This window comes from Equus caballus, chromosome 5, assembly GCF_041296265.1.
Source record: "Equus caballus isolate H_3958 breed thoroughbred chromosome 5, TB-T2T, whole genome shotgun sequence".
NCBI lineage: Eukaryota > Metazoa > Chordata > Mammalia > Perissodactyla > Equidae > Equus > Equus caballus.
The window spans coordinates 18,043,947-18,057,976 of record NC_091688.1 but is presented as its reverse complement, the minus strand read 5'-3'; the positions used below and the strand labels follow the sequence as shown (position 1 = coordinate 18,057,976).

The window sequence follows — 14,030 nt, the reverse complement described above, 5'->3', positions numbered from 1 at the left end:
AGACGTGCTGAACTGTGTACCATGGGGAACATGGTACTTTGCCTCATTAATGACTAGCTGCCCTCACGGCCAAGGTATATAAATACATTGACGATGGCTGGAGAAGATGATAGGGGCTATAAATTAATCAATGCAGGTTTTATTGACAGCAATGTGACACTTCGTTTTAACTACAGACCTAACTAAAGTTTTTCAGCTGAAAAAATTTTTTTAGCAAAATTTAAAATGATCATCTAATTATACTTCAAACATATTATTTACTTAGTTAACCAACTGAAAAGAGACTAAAAGGTATTATTATCCATCTATGTGAAACTGCAGTCTGGGTTTTCACAGGTGTGTCTAAATTTCCTACGTCCCAATTTCATACCAGGGAGCTGGACTATGACCAAAGCATAAATACAACTAAAGCCAATTTACTGCTTAACTTTTGGAATTGAAGTACAAGCAGAAAGAAAATAAATTCATTCACTGTTTTCACTGCTGTGCATATCATTGTTTCACTAATGTGGACATGAAGGCATTTGGAACTATAACATTCACATACCTACATCAGAAATAGATGACATAAAACCATCAAATGAAAGTTGGAACTTAAAACCGTAGAAATAATTCAATATTCTCTAAATCTTCAGTCCAGATTAAAAAGATAAACAAAAGTTTCATTCCCTTCCAGAAAGCTAGGAGAAATTAATCTGGGCTCTGGGATTAATTGAAAACATGAGTAAGATGAAATTAATGGACTTTTACTACTTGGTTCACTTGTTACATCATCTGTTACGTATGAATGTTTGTGTCCTTCCCAAATTCATATATTGAAACTCTAACCCCCATCTCCAAAATTGATGGCATTCTATTTTTTGAGAGCCCAGATAGAGCATTCATTATTTCTCCTTTCTTCACCAAAACCAAATACCATGAAGAAGAACATGACGGAGAGGCATTCTAATATTTCATTTTTATAAGGAATATGACTTTTTCTTTGAATAATTTCCCTTCTTTCCTGACAAGCATTAAGCCCAGAACTGTGGTAGGCACGGAAGTCAGGTGGCGGCCTAGAACACAGGAAAATCTGACATTTGCTTACATCAGGTTGACTCTTACAGAACAGTTTTGCACATCTCAAAAGGAGGGTGGACTAACTTAACTAGTACTGCTACTCAGTTAATATGTCTTAATAGTCCAGTGAGAGAATACTCTGCTGATGACCTTGATGGAGAAACAGATACAGACGATAATTCACATCACACAATAAAAATCGAAGACAGCATCACCTAACAACAAGACCAGCGACCCAATGACCCTGATGACCCCTCAGGGTTTCATCACTGAGAACCCAGGCAGAAATTCAAAATGACAGGGAAAAGGCATATATTAAAAGACATTAATATATCATTTACTCCTTTACTCCCCATAATTGTTAGTTTTAAAATTACAAAACTGATGATTTACTGCAAAAAAGTAAATATTACAAATGCTTATACACTAAAACAGCAAAACATTTACTCTCCCTTCACTCTAATCCTATTCTCATGAATTTCTGCTAACAGTTTGGAGTATAGCCTCTAGACTCCTCTATGGATATGTATCCACGTATATATGGATAGATACAATATGTATATAGAAACCAACACAGATTTCTTTTCCCACTGAATAGTATGTTACAGACACCTCTCCAATCACTACCTCTAGATCTTACTTTCTCAGGATTACATGAGAATCTTGTAATTGCATGGATGCACCATAATTAATGTAAGTATTCTTCTACTAGTGCGCAGGTATTTCAGTTATTTTCAGGTTCTCACAATTATAGTTACAAAATGTGTATCCTCGTTTGCATCTCCGCGTACTTGTGTATTTCTAAAGGGCCCGTTATACAGAACTTACTTCCATGGCGAGTTGTAGCTCAGAAGGCTTGGGGGAGTTCTGAAGGGGGACCTTAGTCCAGACTGGACTTGCCTCTAGGTGCACATTTTGTCTTCCTCAGTCTGATGTTTTTAACCAGCTCTGGTAATCTACCCATTTGACTCTCTGTCACAGTGCCTTTCACACAGCTTAGCCTAAGATGGCTTTGAAATTTCCCTACAAACCCAGACACTGAATTAGCTAGAAAAAGCATTTCACTCGAAAGAGGAATGAAGGCAGAGGAGGAAGAAGAAAGAGAAGAAAAGGGAGGCATACACAAACAGCACAATCCAGCAGAGAGTAGGCCCCTGCTCTCCTATCAACAGAGCGTTTATCAGCACGCCAGGCAGGGAGGCTTTCCGGAAAGGCCTGGACACATACCCACAGCTCGCAGTAGCTTTATGTTTGCCAGTCCTGGGAAGAAACTTGCCATGCTTGATAGACTAAGAAGCAGATAAAATGTGAAACTCTTAAGATTTCAAAAAGGAAAGCAACATCACAAAATCATGACAGAAACAACAGGATTACTGGCCAATGGTTTTTCCATTTTACCCTTCCTGGCTCGACTCCTAAGATCTAACTTACATACTAACCAGAAGTGGTTAGTTGGGAAGATGTAAAGAATCGTAATACTGAAGGAAAATCCTGGTTTAAAGTCACAAACTTACAGGAAAGGTGTGACTGTTAAACTAGAGAAGCTACTTGGCTCTGCACACAGAACAAGAAAGGAGACTGGAGAAGAAAAACCTAATTCTCACCCTTGCTGTGCCACCTGTGAAAGAAGGGCGTTGGAGAGGTCGCCTAACTCCACTGACCCCTCTCTGGATAAGAGACATAATAATACCTGCCTTCATCTACATGACACTGATCAGTTGTGATTTCAAATGACATAATGTCAATAAGGACATTTCAAGATACCTGGAGAGAAACCTAAATGTTAGCAGTCTTAAAACTACTTGCCATAAGTCACAAAGGGAAGAGACTGAAAAAGGGGAAATGGCTCAGCGAAAACCAATTAGCACTCAGGAAAATCAACTCAAAGGATGTGCCCCTTATAACAGAAAGAATGACATAGAATACAAGCCACAGGACATGTGGCTCCAGGCCTGCTGGAAGCCTGCTAGAGGGAGACAATCACTGTGAACAAATATTAGAGACACACACACACACCCCTCCTCAGGACAGATCAATTCAGGGACATCAAATTGTAACATAAACCACAAGGCACGCTTCTTGAATGACTTGTGAAGACTGAAGAAGTAATCTGAAACCAAAGGGAAAGGTTAAGATTGTGACATAATCTAAACTCAGTAAAGAGAAAAGCCAGTCCATGACCTCCTTTTTCAAGGCAATCTTTGGTGGGTTCCAGAACAAAGCCCCTCAGCCCCAAGGGGGAACGTATATCTGAGTAAGCAGGTCAGGTGGGGCCAGGGGCAGGGGCCCCAACCTGAGAGCAGAGGGGACAGTCAAGGTGGCTTTTTCTACCGCAGGCATTCTTGGCAACGTGCAAAACTTTGTGGTATGTGACCCTTTTCCTCCTACTGCAATGGTGTGTAGGGGAAGAATGACACGTCCAGATAATGTGTGGAAACAACTGACACAACTTCTAAGACTTTTCCCTCTAGGAAAACAGACTCCTGGGAAGAATTCATTCATTAATTAAACTCATATTTATTGAGTGCTCTTTATTTTCCATATTCAAAAAAACTATTTGTGTGATGAATGTCACATTAGGGGAGCCTAGGATCCCATAGAAGGATTTACCTTCAGAGAGAGCGAACCTCATCAGGGCTTCAAGGAGGGCCTCCCTGAGGAAATAATGTTAAAGCTGAGATTTTAAGGATAAGGAAGAATTAGTGGGATGAAGACTCTGGGGCAACAGCATAAGCAAAGGTCCTGAGGTGAGAGAGAGCAAAACACTTTCAAGGGACATAAAGACCTGTTTAAAGAGTAAGAAGAGAGGGGAGGAATGGAGCACAATGAGATTTGCTCACTTGATTTCTTAGCTAAACAGAAATCACATTTAATACCTGGCTGAAGATACTAGACAGATGCCTTAGCCAGAGGTACACGGAAACAGTACAAAACTTCTAGCCAGACTTGGGGACCTTCAGGCATGCAATGACTGAGGTGAGCATTTAGGCTGCTATTATGCTCAAATCACAGGTTTTTTAATGCATACAGGGATTTTAAGGTAAATGTATTAAATTATATTAAAATCCCATAGGTAGTAAAATACTCCAGAATCGGTAAAAGGTTTAATAAAAAATTTTCTAGGTATGAAGTCACCTCTCCCATGACGTGTAACTTCCAAGCCAAGAAATAAGATTACCATTACAAAAAGAATAACTCTGTTCATTTAGAGCTCTTTTCTCTCCCCAGAAATCTATTTGAGATAATAACTTATTGTTACTTAATCATCAGCAGAAGATAAGACATGAAACCATTTTTAAAAAGCAGCAAAATGTTTTTCTATTCTAGGATACTCTTCACCAATTAGATCTTTTCCTACCACAGATAATGAAAAGGTAAGAAGATCTTGCAGAGGGCGGGCCTTGAAGCAATGTGGCCTGTGACACCGCCATGCCTTGAGGGGGGAGCCAGTGCACTTTGTCCTTCAGGGAAAGAAGGCAAAGTCAACCTTGACATCAACTCTAAGCTAGACCCTCCACCTTGTTCTCCTGAGAACAAGAAAACTCTGTTTTCTCCTAGAAAACACAGCAGTTTTCCTCTGTCTCAGGGAAGGCTGCCAGATAGAGGCTGCCTCTGAGACCTCTAGCTAGATGGTTTTCCAGAAGAGAAAGAACAAAGGAAGATACAGAAATTTTTTCCCCCTTTTTTCTGAAAAGGCCTGGAAAGCACGGAAACATTATTCTCTGGACTTGTCAAGGTCATCTTGCATTATTTTCTTGTACTTTCCATTGTACATTTTGGTACTAGTCGTGAGTACGGATTAGAACACTGGGAGGGAAAGTGAAAGAGGAATTAAGAGAGGTCCAGGGAAATAAATGAAAGCAAAGCCAGAGTCAGAGCTAAGCACCAGAAGGCGAGCACAGGGCATGGAACCCAGTGAGGAGCCATGGGGCAGTTAAAGAAGAGAAAGGGTCCAAAGCAAGGAGAAGGAAGAGAAAGATTGTGAGAGGAAGGACACACAGAAATACAAAGTAAATACAGGTGGAAAGGGCCAAGAGTAGATGCAGAGGAACCTGAAATCAATTACCCAAAGGCAAGGGTGTTTACACACCTGTCTTCCATTCCCAAACTACAGGCGTAGGCCTTGGCATCTGAAGGTAATTTACAGAAATTGAAGAGAATTATCGTGCATAGATTTAACTCCCTATCACCAAACCTTCCTCAGTGTATCAGTGACTGCATTCTGTTTGAAGAGGAAAAAACTAAGAGGGCTCCTAAACGCCCACTTTTCATAAGCAGCATAGCCAATGTGGCTAAACACAGTCTCCAGAGTCAGACTAACTGGGATGCTGGTTCTGTGGCTCAGCATCTGTAACCTACCCACTTTATGCCTCAGCTTCCTCATCTTTAAAATGAGTATAACCACAGATCCCTCCTCCTAGAGTTGTTGTGAGGCCTAAAGGAGACACGAGATGTAAAGTATTTAGAATAATTCCTAGGACATACTGAGTGCTCCAAAAATATCAGCTGTTTTTATTATTTTAAAAAAGAATTGCAGTCTTTAAAGACTAAAGGCAAAAGGAACCACGCATAAGCACTGTACTCTAGTTGATAAAGTTGTTTTCCACAGGAGTACAAGTTAACAATTCTGATACTGCTATACATTATAATGAATGGCAGATGGTGGAAGCCAGTGTTCTCACTGTTGGAGAGAGAATTTACAAATAAGCAAGGGCGGAGGCTAGAATGATCCTTGTGGTAATGGATTAGAGTTGGAGACTTCAACAAGAACTCATGCTTAGCATAATACAGATACAGACGGCTATACCTAGAAACATTTATAGATATGTGTATTTACATAATTAGCATACATACATATTTCCTAGCCCTGTCAGCTGGGAGGGCCTAAAAGAAATGACACACCAGTAGCAATGAGCACACCTAGCACCCAGATCTTGGTTTCTCACACCATTCTTCAATAAAAAGAACCAGGTCTCCTTGAAGAAGTGGCTGATTCTAGGACTGGGGCAGGAAATACACAAGATGAGCCTAGAGCAGCTCATTGTGCCATAAAGGAAGGAAGAGCTCAAGCAAACAAATGATAGGAGTTATGTCAAAGTGACACAGGAGTCAACCAAAAGAGCTCCCACTGGCCAAAACTAGAACAGTCTGAGGAAGAAAATAAATAAAGCATTGTGCTGCAACCCAAAGCATAAAGGAAACATCCATGAGTCTCCACTGATACAAATAATGACTGACTAAATTAACAAAAGGGGCGGACAAAGCTCCCATGCAGAAGTTTTCCAAACAAAGTAAGTAGATACTTCATCCTAAAAGAGGGGAGCATTAACTCCCCACTCTTCAAGTGTGGGCTGTGCACAGTGATTTCCTTCCAAACCATACAGAATGGACAGAAAGGGAAAGAAGACGTTTTCCGTGGAGAAATCTGAAATCAGCCAAGTGATCAAGCCCAACAGCAAATCACAAGGCACAAATCGTGTTGATGGTATGCATCCTTGATATCATATGATGAGAATGGCATTTTAGCTCCGTGATATTCCTCTCTAAACCTCATAAATTCCATCTAATTATGAGAAAAATATCAGTCTAATTATGAAAAAAATTCCAATAAAGTGGCATACCACAATCTACCTGACAAGTACTCCTCAAAATCTTCAAGGTCATCAAAAACAAGAAAAGTCTGAGAACCTGTCACAGCCCAGAGGAGCCTAGGGAGACATGACAACTAAGTGAACTGTGGTATCCTGCATGGGATCCTGGAACAGAAAAAGGACACTAGGTAAAAATAAGAAAATCTGAATAAACTATAGACTTTAGTGAATAATGTACCGATAGTGGTGCGTTAATTATAACAAATGTACTATATGAATGTAAGAAGTTAATAATAGGGAAAACTGTGAGGGAGGTAGACGGGAACCCACTACTATCTGCTTAATTTTGATATAAATCTAAAACTGCTATAAAAAACATCTTAATTAAAAAAAAAAAGGACAAACAAGAGGGTCCAGACTAAGTACTTAAGAAAAATATTCTCATTTTTCTCCCAGGGAAACAAGTAGAGGCCACATGGTATAGAGGTTAAGGCCTGCATTAAATTACAGCTCTTTCACTTATTCATTGGATGACCTTGGACATGCTCCTTAACCTCTCTGTCTCAGATTTCCCATCTGTAAAATGGGAATAATAATACACAGTTATTATGAGAATATTAAAAGAATACACAGCAGTTAACACAGGGACTATTCCTGCTAAGCAGTCAATGCATTCTAGCCATTATTATTAGAAAGGGACATTGACACTCAACAAAATTATTTTTCCGGGACCTCAATAACTCACTATTCTCCAATTCCTCATGGTCTGAGAAGGGAGTTTTTATGTTATAAATAGGCCTCTAATGAAAAAATTGCTGAGGCCTTCTATAGTTCTCACCATTAGAATGGCGTTTCCGTTGGTAATGACAGATGCTACCAGGCAGCAAGAACAGGAAGCAGGCACTCAGATGGATGGGCCTGACCAATCTGGTCTTCCTTCTTCTTTCCTCACGTCCTGCCACCCATCTCCTTCCCCAGGAAACAAGTCTAACTTCTACATTTCTAACAGCTGTTTGGGGACCTTGCTCAGGGTGTTCATTCAATAATAAAGCCAGGCAAAACAACACAGAAAAAAGGAGAGAATCCCAAACTGAAAGATCTCAGAACACTAACAAGCTAAAACAATAGCCACGCAGTGATACTACACCCTAGTTCATCCTGTGCTTCTGTCTGCAGCGCTATTGCTGTGATACAGGCCACTGTGTGTGTGTGTGGGAGGGGGTGGGAATCATGAGGCCCTCAGATCCCAAAGCTCTTTCTGAAATGGCAGGCTTGAGAGCAAAATGGTAAGAAGTTCAGGTCTCAGAGTCAGCTGGACCTGAGTTCAAACACCTCCACTTAACCAGCTGCTTGATCTTAGTCAAAGTACATAACTTTTCTCAAGCCTCAGTTTACACACCTATAAAATGGGCACAATATCTCACAGTCTATCTGTGATGGTAAGAGAAGATAGAAAGTGCCAAGCAGAATGCCTTGCAGTAGTAGGCACACCACAAATTGTAGCCAGTGGAGGTGGCAACACTGGTGATGTTGGCATCGCCATTGTCATCAACTCCGGGGCTACAGAGTGAATGAATCAAGGAGTCTGGTTGTGATGTCTGTTTACCTTTCTCTAACATGTACAAAATCTCAGGAGATTCTCAGGTGACTGATTTTTCTTCTTTCCAAATTGCTGATTATTGATATTGTCTGACTCCTCCTTTATTATTAGAAAAGTAATTTCTGCTCGGAAGCCTACTCTCTTCCTTTAAATGCACAACTTTGATTCAAGATTTCAATGACTTTTAAAACTATAATTTCTATTTGTCTTTATCCAGATGGATGTTTTAAAGACAATACATTGGCTCTTTTATGTAGCATATTATTTCTCCATTTCTTGTTTTACTTTTACTTTTTAAAAATATTCCTTTCACACTATAGCCTTTAATTCTTCTAAATTTGGAGTTTTAAATCTTATTTTTGCTCTGTTCTTTACCCCCTCTTTCTTTTCCCATGTTTCTTACAATCACTCAGATTAATTTCAATTGCCTTCTTAGGGTATTTGAATTTACTGGGATGAATATTGATTGCAAGCTCTCTGGGAAGATTTTTTTTAACATTTTCCACTGTTAAGTTTCCCAGGCATTAAAAAATCAAAGCCAACTTTCTTTAACTCATCTTCCTCTTCTTTAAAATGTTTCCAATGCCTTGGATTACTACTATTTATATGACTCTTTACCAGGGGCTAAAATCTGGTGTCGCTATTTACAACTTCCGGGAAAAGATTACAAGAATGACATTCATATCATCTGAATGTGTGACGATGAAAGCAGAAAGATTTCAACAATGTAAAGCATTGCTATGGTAAAGAGTTTGAGAAAATAAAACATGGCATTCCAGGAGGAAACTGATGAGAGCCAATTAAAGAAAAGGAAACAGAAGGTACTTCAATATTATAATAGTCATTAAAGGAAAGAAATAAAAATGTGTCATTTATTTATACATAAATAAAATTATGTATAGATAGATAGATATTCTAATCTCAGATCCATTTCAGAGAATGAAGATTCACGGTGTCAGGGCTCCGTATGGTCAATATCCCTTCTTTACATTCTCTTTGCTTCTGAGTTCACTGATTGTAATGAATCTGCACTAGGGAAAGTTTCCTTTTTCCATCTGGCTCAGATTTCATGATTCTAAATAGACAGCATTTTATCATGTAAAAACATCTGCAGGACGGAGGAAAAGAGCACAGGTAGAATGAAGAATTTCGAAACAGTGGCGAGTTTAGGGAGTGGAGAAATAAACACGGCACGCCTTACTACACACATCAGTCTTGTGCTAACGTCAGAAATCACTGTGTGGCAAAGATTCCAACATCTAGAAGCCTTGGAAGTTGAATTCCTTGCAACTGAAGGAATTCTTGTTTTAGCCAGATTAACTATAAAGTTTCTCGATACGGCACAAAGCCTGAACTGGGCACACTGGGGACTGGAATCACAAGTGGGAGTCACGGCAAAATCTGATACTTTTTGAAATTCATGAAGAACACTAGCCGTTGTGGTCCAAGACACCAGAAACCAATCTTTCATGCTGTCTGTTTCATCGGTATTTCCACATTTTCCTTCTTTGAAGTCCTCTTATCCTCTGACAGGTTGATTAGATCCATATTTAGAAATACAGGAAAGACTACTCTTGGGACTTGGGAGCCTGCATGAAATGTAAGCTTTGCTCTATGCTCTACATCAAAAACTGAAAAACCAAACAATAGTTGAGCATTTTTCTGTTCGCGGTCAAACCCAACAGGGATTCCCCACCCCCACCCCACCCCAGGTCTGCAAAACTGAATGCATCTGCCTTAAAACAGGATGTTTACTTCTTAGAATATCACTGAATTCCTGCCGTCTGTTTCCCACCTGAAATCACAAGAAGACAGATTCGCAGCAAAGGAAAACAGTGGGCATTTTGCCACTCTCCGCCTCATCCCACAATACAATGCTTGAGCTCATCTCTTTATTTATGATCACAGTGAGTGGTTGTGATGTCACGATTAATAACAAGCAAGTCAAATAAGCTGTCTATGTTTTCTTCCTATTTTATCAAAACTGGTTACAGAGCCTTTCCAACAGAGAAAAGCAGTCAAGGGAACCTCTCAAAAATTCAATATAATATTTGGACCACATTTCTGTTTCTGATATTCATGTTCATTTTTAAAAAGATGAAGAAAAATCCAAATAAATTTTATCCTAGACATCATTAAACTTGAAAGGACCTCCGAGATCACAGACTCCAAACACTCATTTTTCAGGTACAGAAACTGAACCTGAGAGAGGTCAAGTGACTTGGTCATATGGCTGGTAACGAATCTGAGTTCTCCAGACTGCTTATCTGGGTCCTTTACCTTCCATGAGGCTGGCTCCTGGGCCACCTCAGTATTTGATTCCCCTAATTATAAGAAAGGACATGAATAAATAAATTTCCAAATAAGCATAGTCCTATTTTTACATATATTTAGATATTCATAAATAAAGACAGTTTTCACTTGAGAGCTGCAACCTCATCACTCGATGTTTCTTACCTTGGCACTATTGACATTTAGAGTCTTTGCTGGGGGGGAAGGGAGATTGTCTTGTGAACTGTAGAACGTTTCACAGCAATCCTGGCCTCTACCCACTAGATGCCAACAGCGCCCCTCCACCAAGTTGAGACAACCAAAATTTCTCCAAATATGCCAAATGTCCTCTGGGGGCAAAATCGCCCCATTGAGAACTGCCACATAGCCGTATCTCCTACACATCCATCAGCCATCAGGATGCCTTCGATCATTGCTACCTCACATGCCAGAACTCGGGGATGATCGAGAAACGTTCAACGTGTTACGTATGAAATGGAGAAGGTGCTTCTCTGATTTCCTCTCAGAAAGACAGAGCAGTGATCCTATGTGGTCACAGAAATGATCAACAGAAAGATAACTTAAGAAAAAGCAAAAAATGGTAAAATGAGAGGCCGGCCTGGTGGCGCAGCAGTTAAGTTCCCATGTTTTGCTTCGACGGAACGTTCAGATCCTGGGTGCAGACATGGCACCTCTTGGCAAGCCATGCTGTGGTAGGCGTCCCATATATAAAGTAGAGGAAGATGGGCACAGATGTTAGCTCAGGGCCAGTCTTCCTCAGCAAAAGGAGGAGGATTGGCAGCAGACGTTAGCTCAGGGCAATTCTTCCTCAAAAAAAAAAAAAAAAAAACCGGTAAAGTGAGATAAGAAATAATAAAAGGAGAAGCAGGGGAAAAAAAACAGTAAGAAAGAAAGACAGAAGAAAGGGAAATGGAAGGAAGGAAGAGGTCAGCAGAGAGAAGGGATTTCGGCATTCCAGAATTTGTAGGACAGAGCGACCCATTATAAGATAAGGCGGCATATTTTCATCAGGCATAATTTTTTTAAAAGGCAACTCAGTCTGAGCAAAAGGGTCAAGAACTTTCTACCAATTCATTGTGAGGCTTTGGGAAAGGACCATTGTTCCCAGATGATGGACCCCTCAGGGGAGTTCTCTGTGAAGCTCTTTGTTAAAGCCTCATATGCTTAAAACTGCAAAGCCCTTTAAAAAAGCTTATCCTGGAGTTTCACCCACGCTACTGTTTCTGGTGTACAATGAATGTGAATGAAGTTTTATAATAGGTCTTTAAAATAATGAGCATGACTCGTCACATCCAGGGTACAAATCAATTTTCTTTAACTGCTACTTCCCAGAAACCTATTTAATCTCAAAACACCTCCTGGGAAACAGAAAAGCTCTGGATATTTTTCAGACTGTTACTCTCCTTGGAGAGTTCCGGGGGCTGGTTGAACGGTAGCTCTAGATTTCGCTCAACTGCAAAACATGTGGATAACAACATGCTTATTTCTGAATCTGGTCGAGGTTCCATCTGACAAGCTGGCCACTCAATTCTGACAGCATGTCTTCTTTTCTATATGCTTAAAAATACTCAATCTAAAGAGGTTCTTTTTTAAAAATTATTTCACTAAGTTTTCCTGGATAAACAAAATTAACAATAACAACAAGAAAACCCCTCTAATCCTACAATTCTCAGACTTTCAAGTACACAGGAATCACTTGATGATCTTGTTAAAAGCGCAGATTCTAATCGAGGTCTAGGGTGGGGCCTGAGACTCTGCAATGCCAGCGAGCTCCCTGGCGATGCTGATGCTGCTGGTCCATGGATCATACTTTGAGGAAGAAAGCGGTAAGTCAAATCCACTCCCCCAAATCAGCTGTCTGATTATACTGTTTCCCTCCCGCAAAGACTTTTTAGGCCACTGCTTACCTGGGGAAGTCCAGATTCTCTCGTGAGAAATGAAATCCCTTCATGACAGCTCCAGCTCCACCAACTCCCTTCCCCCAACACGGACACTGTGAAGCAGCCACTGCACTGCCGTGCTGTTCCCCGAAGTGTCACGCATGCTGCATTCCCCTAATTTGGTCCTCTACCTGGATGGCTCTACTGCTAAAATCTTCACCCTCCTTCAAGGCCTATGTCACTTCCTCCAAGAAGTTTCCCCAAGCCCTCTGGGGACAGACCATCGCATCTTGCACTTGGCATTCCAATATCTACTGGTGTGTTTGGTTGTCTGGGAAGTTATGGCCCATCCAATAAAACTATAAGACTATCTGGAGCCTAACTTGGAAGTTAAAAAGATACTCAGTTTTCTAACCGTCACACCCCTGGCTCCTGAAGGAAAGAGTCCATCAGCCAACCCTCCGACGGGCTAAAAATTCCACAGGATTATCCCTCCAGACTTTTGGCCCCAAAATGAATATTTACCACAAGTGGTTTGAAGCACCTTGGCATACATCCCATCCACTCAAGAGCATCACTGCACACAGTGATGCACCCCTGCATCATGGATTTTTCTTCACCGTCTTCTGGGTCATTCTCATCAGCATAAACTGCCTCCCATTTTTAAAAACAAATACATACACACAATGAAAAAACCTCCCTTGCCCCCAGATCATCCTCCATCTCATTTCTCCATTCTCCTTCACAGCAAAACTCCTCCAAAGTGTCGCTGAACTCTCCGTCTCCACTTCCTCGCCTTCCGTCCTCTCTTGACCCACACCTCCATCCACCAAAACTGCGCTTGTTAAAGGTACCAAAGACAGAACCGTTGCAAAAGCAGCAGTCACTTCCCAGACTCCTCTCACTTACGTATGGGCAGCATCAGACATAGCTGGTTACTCCCCGCAAAATTCCTTCTTCACTTGTCTTCTGGAAACAACTTCTTTCTTCTCCTTCCCCCCCAGCTGCTCTCTTCCAATCTCCTCTGCTGGGCCCTCTACTTCCCTAACTCTAATACTGGAAGGAACCAAGGCTCAGTCTTTGGAGCTCTCTCTTCTCTATCTACCTTTCATCCCCAGGAGGTCGCATCCAGACCCACAGCTTTAAATACCATGTATAAACTAAAGATGTCCAAATTGATACCTCCAGTCCAGACTTCTCCCTCAAATCTAGACTCATCCAATTACCTCAAAATTAACATGTCTAGGATGAAATTATTGACACATGCTCCCCACCAAATCTGCTCCTCCCTACCTGTCTTTCTTATCTCATAAAGCTGAGGTTCTGTTCTATCAGTTGCTCACATCACAACCTTTGGAGGCATCCTTGCCTCCTCTTTTTCTCTCATGTGCCCCATCCACTCCATCAGCACATCATGACAGCAACACCTTCAAGATCTGTGCAGAAGCTGTTACTACTATAAGTTACTACTACTTGTTACTAATACCACTATTCTACTGCTACGACTCAAGCCCATGCTACCACCACCCCTTGCCCAGACCCTTGTAAGGGTCCTAACTGGGCTCCTTGCTGCCACTCCTGCCCCCATCCCCACTGTCATGGTCCATT

At 40.9% G+C, this 14,030-nt stretch overlaps 1 protein-coding gene across 3 annotated transcripts in view; it reads right to left on the bottom strand.

Annotated features, from left to right (window-relative positions):
- The window catches only part of RGL1 (ral guanine nucleotide dissociation stimulator like 1), a 239,652-nt gene that overhangs the window by 46,247 nt on the left and 179,375 nt on the right, over positions 1 to 14,030 (bottom strand). The gene's annotated exons all lie outside the window — the stretch shown is intronic.